Source organism: Notolepis coatsorum (genome assembly GCF_963971535.1).
Source record: "Notolepis coatsorum genome assembly, chromosome: 11".
Taxonomy (NCBI): domain Eukaryota; kingdom Metazoa; phylum Chordata; class Actinopteri; order Aulopiformes; family Paralepididae; genus Notolepis; species Notolepis coatsorum.
The window spans coordinates 116,499,546-116,505,913 of NC_140175.1; positions in this window are offsets into that span (position 1 = coordinate 116,499,546).

Consider the following 6,368-nt stretch of genomic DNA (forward strand, 5'->3'; position numbering starts at 1 on the left):
ATGATAATAGTGATTAACAGTCCTAACTAGAGCGAGGCTATAGTTGGAAGTTGCGTGAGCGTGCACCTGCAAACGGCACTGTCCATGGTTCTGAATTCATACAATACACACACCCACTACGCTACTACGGTGACCCCAACTCATTTAATATATAGTGCAAATTAAGTGTTCAAATTAAGGCATCCAATATGATTAACCATTGTCTTACCTTAATGCAGCAATATGCGGCGTTTCGTCTTGGCATCAATGGGTCTCATTCTCCAACGGACTTATGACAAAAAGGGCTTTCTCTTAGGGCCATTTGAGACCTTTTCGGGCAGATTTTGGGATTCACCAACCGTCCCAATAAAACATATATAATTAATATTATTTTATAATATATTGTCTATATTCATGTCTTGCCCGAAAAGGTCTCAAATGGCCCTAAGAGAAAGCCCTTTTTGTCGTAAGTCTGTTGGTGAATGAGACCCATTTGATATTTTAAGTTTGTCACAATGTGAAGCAGTGTTTGTCACAATGTGAAGTAGACTCAGAGTTGACTGTCTCTCCTGGCGCACATTGTTGTTCTTAGCCAGTTTCGGATGCACCTCATTGCTGAGAAAGACCGTTCACAAGTTGCGGTGCCGACGGGCAATGAAGGAAACGTTTTTCGTAATTTGTATCTCATCATGCTTTGAAAACAATGTACATACAGTAGCTCTAAAAAGTGTCCACGATTTGATGAACTCTGACTCTCATCATGCCCTCGTAGAGCAAGCCCTTGTTTGCCAAGATAAAGCAATAGCCTCAGGTGATCCAGTGTTATGCCCAGGGGCAGGGCTCGCTGTGGCTGCAGGGGTGCGGTACCTGGTGCTGCTGCTGGCAGCTTCTGAATTACTTTGTTTATATTTTGCCTTGGAAAAATACTGTATATCCATTTAGCTTTTTGAAATTTAACAAAAAATAGCGTTCTGGTGTTCGCTACAAAGCATACATACATTCGGAATGCAGATGTTTACAAAAAATTTATTATGCTATGCGGCGGGATCAGGATGTGATTGGCAACATAATTATTTAACTTGAGCCTACCCATAATCACCAGGGCCCTATTCCCCGTACCTGGCTAACTGAGTTAGCCGGATAATTTTCAGCATAACTTGACTTAAGCCAGACATTTCCGTTCCCCGACGTCGGATTTTCTAAGTCGCTATTGGTAACAGATCAGAAAGTTTGAACCTGCTCCGGAGCAGGGTTTAGTTAAGTTAGCTGGATGAACCATGGCCACACCCTCGCAAAGAAAGGCCAGCTTGCTTCCTGAAATAATTATCACAGTCTACATCCCATTATACCATTCTGAATTATGTTTTTGTGCTTCGTTTTCCTAGAGGGGGCTTTTGAAATGTAAAATAATAGACCTATAATGCTGATACTAAATTTACTTTGTCCTAAATAATGCACGTCATAGTTATACGGATACGGCGCTCGCGACACACAGTTATTTTAATAACGGACTAAACGGATCATTGCAAATGTGAATCCTGCAGGGATATTTTTAATGAATGAAACGGGCGTTTGGCTCTGATTAGTTTCATATTCTTCGCTGTGTATTTGCTTAACGGAGCGCCCGGATTGTGTTTCATTCAAGCATATGAAGCATCTATGCGCGGATTGTGGATATGAATTATGAGGAATCTGAATCTGTGGAGTGTTTAATTGTATCACTGTCACTGTGACAGTGTCACACGTTATTGTGATATTGTAACTGGGTTTAAAATATATGAGGAGATGCGCTGTTTGATGGATTTGATGACGTGACGTGACTTGATAAATTGAATGAGCCTTTGACGTTTTTGATGAATGAATTTGAGAAAATGCATTTATCTTTTCAAGCACTGTTATCTGATGATGAACATGAGGTGTCACTGGTATAAACCAAAGGGTAATCAATTCCATGCATGTATGGTTTATGTCCGAAACAGATTAAAACCTGATTAATAGTGTAACTGCGTGCAAGCCTCCCTCCAACCTCTCTTTGGGAACCATGTATTTATATAGTACATAATACCTAAGCACATACAGTACAGATATCCTCATAATATAATTCGTATCAATTAGATATACTATTTGGGCTTGTTTTTATCCTTATTCTGAAAGAGTTGAACTAATTATTTTCGCTAGCAAGATCTCATTTGATTATTCATTCCATTAAGCCTACTGCCAGCAGCACATTTAAAGAAATATAATCTGATTGCTTGGGGTAATGAGGGACTTAAAATGTGCCTATAGATTATGCATTTAACTTGTCGGCGAGGCTATTGAGCCGTACTGTTGTGAGGATTGGTCCAAGACTGCACGCTTCCAGGTACCAATTACCTTCGCGCACCTGAAGTGAGTTTCAAATCAGCTCTGTGGAGCCCTTATATTCTCTGGGGTTCTGAACGTTCGGTGTCGGGTCGTTTTGGCTTACCACTAGCTGCTGCTTGTTTTCCTCCCGTGTTGTTCCTCGTCTGTTTTCTCCAGGACGTCTATAGAAGTCGCCGCTGTTGCTCCTCTCTGCCATCCGTTGGATCTGTGCCTCGTAGACCGCTTTGTGCAATTGCGCCTTGGTGAGTTTTGGAAACGTACTTTTTTGGATGCTCTGTTTTTCCTCGCATTTTCCTGGACTCTGGACCTTTCTGTTTTTTGTGTGTTTTGGTAAACACTGAAGATGTGTCGCTTGTGTTAGTACTGGACTCAGCTAAATAAGACTGGACTGCCTCGTTTTCCATACGCTCGTTTGTTGACATTCTCTCTCTCTCTCTGTTCCTTCCCGAGTGGATCTCCAAGTAGCTGCAGAGCCGCAGAGTCAGAGGCGCAACGCCACAGTGCCGTCTCTGCTCTGAGCCAAGCTGCAGAGCCGCAGACTACTCTGCCCAAGAACATTCTCCCCTTGTGTTTTTTGTTGTTTTGCTCTTCTCTGTTTTTGGAAATAAATACACCCTGGTTTTTGGCTAACTCTGAACTACCTGTCTGTGCCGTGCTGTTGGGGTTGATTACAAACCATAACATTACGACCCGACCATGTCGACCCCAGCCGACACAGACAGAGTTAGGGCAGCGTTGGCGGTCCAGATCCAGTTGACCAACGACCACACCCAACAGTTAGGTGCGGCTGCGGCTGCTGTGCAGGACCTCCGGGCCCAGGTCCAGCCTATTCAGGATTCTCTTGACACTCTGGCCACCCAGCAGACTACCCAGGGTAATCAGCAGGCTGATATTCTGCACCAGCTACAGGCTCTCAGTGCAGCATTTAACACCCTGCTTTTAACCCCACCTGTGTTCCAGCCAGATCACCACCCGCCGCCGCGACAGACCCCGCACCTCCCGACCTCGCACCTCGGGAGCCCCGTCTCTCCAACCCACGTTTGTTCGACGGTAACTTCGAGGAGTGTGCCACGTTCATCATGCAATGTGGGTTGGTTTTCATTCATCAACTCAGCCGATTTACGTCAGAGGGAGCCCGAGTAGCCTACATGACTAACCTGCTCACAGGCCGAGCAGCACAGTGGGTCACTGCTTCCTGGTCTATGAGGGCTGATTTTTGTTTCTCATACCCAGACTTCGTGGCAGAGCTCCGAAGGGTTTTCCACCACCCAGCTCGTGGCCAGGACCCGGGAGCTCGGTTGGGCACCTTCCGGCAGGGCAGTGGCAGTGTCACCGACTACACGCTGGAGTTCAGACTAGCCTCAACCGAGAGCGGTTGGAATGATCGGTGCTTCATCTCACCTTCCTGAAGGGGCTCAACGACGCGGTAAGGGACCAGCTCGCGACCCGAGAGGAGCCCGATTCTCTCGAGGGCCTAATCAGCCTCGCCATTCGCATCGACGGACGCCTCCGGGAGAGGAGGCATGAGAGAGCACGACTGGGACACCCAGAGGTTCCCCAGACCCCCCGTACTCGTGACTGTTCTGCTGACCGTCCTGCCCCCTCCGCGACTGGTGGCCCTTTTCCCTCCCGAGCTGTGACCAAGGAGGAACCCATGCAGCTGGGACGCACCCTCCTTAGCCCGGCCGAACGGGAGTCCAGGCTCAGGTCCGGCCTTTGTCTCTACTGCGGCCGGGATGGACACCGTATCTCCAATTGCCCTACCCGGCCAAAAGACCAGGCTCGCCGGGACCCCGGGAGATCCTGGTGAGCCGTTTTTCCTGTTCCCACACCCGTGCACCACCTAACGAGCGTCACCCTAGCCTGGGCGGACCAGCGGGCGACGGTGGGTGCACTCATTGACACGGGTGCTGATGAGAGTTTACTGGACGTTGAGTTTGCCACCCAGGCCAACATTCCACTTGAGGACCTCGAGAGGCCCTTGGAGGTTTTCGCGCTGGATCAGCACCGCCTGGCTGACATCACTCAACGCACCTGTCCTGTCCTCCTCACCATTGCTGGTAACCACGTTGAGAGACTCCAGTTCTTTTTTACCAGATCCCCTCTCGTCCCAGTAGTCCTGGGTCGGCCCTGGCTCGCGCTGCATGAGCCCCACATCGCCTGGTCCTCCGGCACCATCAGGGGGTGGAGCTCCTCCTGTCATGCCCAGTGTCTTCAGGCGGCGTCCAGTCCTTCGCCCCGGAGTTCCCCTTGTGTGCCGCCCTCGGACCTCTCAACTATTCCCCCCGAGTACCACGACCTCGGGGAGGTTTTCAGCAAGTCCCGGGCTCAGGCCCTTCCGCCTCACCGGCCTTACGACTGTGCCATCGACCTCCGCTCAGGGGCCCCCCTTCCCGGCAGCCGCCTCTACAGTCTGACCGTCCCTGAGAAGGCAGCGATGGATAAGTACATCTCGGGGTCCTTGGCAGCAGGCCTCATTCGGCCCTCGTCCTCCCCGGTGGCGGCCGGTTTCTTTTTTGTTGGGAAGAAGGATGGAGACCTTCGGCCCTGCATTGACTATCGCCAACTCAACGAGATCACCATTAAGAACAAATATCCTCTTCCTCTCATGAACTCCACCTTCGAGCCCCTCACCCAGGCTACCGTCTTCACCAAACTGGACCTCCGGAGTGCCTACCATCTGGTCCGTATCCGAGAGGGCGATGAATGGAAGACCGCCTTCAAGACTCCCAGGGGTCATTACGAGTATCTGGTGATGCCGTTCGGCCTCACCAACGCTCCGGCTGTATTCCAGGCGCTCATGAACGACGTCCTCCGTGACATGCTTGAGGAGTTTGTGGTGGTATACCTGGACGACATCCTCATCTTCTCCAAGACTCTCGAGGAACACGTCCAGCATGTCCGCCATGTGCTGGAGCGCCTCCTCCACAATCGGCTCTTCGTTAAGGCAGAGAAGTGCCGCTTCCACTCCGACTCCGTCGATTACCTAGGCTTCATCGTGGAGAGCGGCCTGACCCGAGCCGACCCTCGCAAGATCCGGGCCGTGGAGGAGTGGCCGGAACCCACCTCTCGGAAGGAGCTACAGAGCTTCCTCGGGTTCGCAAACTTTTACCGGAGATTCATCCGGAACTACAGCCAGGTGGCGGAACCACTTACCAGGCTGACCTCTCCCTCCCTGCCGTTTGACTGGTCTCCAGTGGCCTGCGCTGCGTTCCGTTCCCTCAAGAAGAGGTTCACCACCACCCCGGTCTTGCTCCACCCTGACCCCAAGAGGCAGTTTATTGTGGAGGTGGACGCCTCGGATACTGGACTAGGGGCTATCTTGTCTCAGCGGTCGGCGACGGACCAGAAGGTCCATCTGTGCGCTTTCTACTCACGTCGTTTCCTTCCTGCCGAGAGGAACTATGACATTGGCAATCGGGATCTGCTGGCGGTAGTGGCTGCCTTGGAGGAGTGGCATCATTGGCTGGAGGGGGCAGAGGAACCGTTCACCATTTGGACGGACCATAAGAACTTGACGTACATCCATGCATCCAAGCGCCTCAGCGGCCGGCAGGCAAGGTGGGCCAGCTTCCTCAGTCGGTTCGACTTCTCGCTGACTTTTCGCCCTGGGTCCCGCAACACGAAGGCCGACTAACGGACAAACAGAGAGGATGAACCAGACTGTGGAGTCTGCTCTCCGTAGTGTTGCCGCCAAGAGACCTGCTTCCTGGAGCCGGTTCCTCCCCTGGGTCGAGTACGCCATCAACTCCCTGGTCAGTTCCGCCACCGGCCTCTCGCCATTCGAGGTATCCCTGGGCTACCAACCCCCTTTTTTCCCTGCACAGGAGTCGGAAGTGGCAGTTCCCTCCATGCAGGATCATCTCGACCGGTGTCGTCAAGTCTGGGAGATCATCAGGACTACGCTGCTCCGGGCATCGGAGCGCGCCAGTCGGGGAGCTGACCGACGCCGGATCCCTGCACCGACGTACCACCCTGGGCAGAGGGTATGGTTGTCCTCCAAGGATCTTCCGCTTCGATCCTCG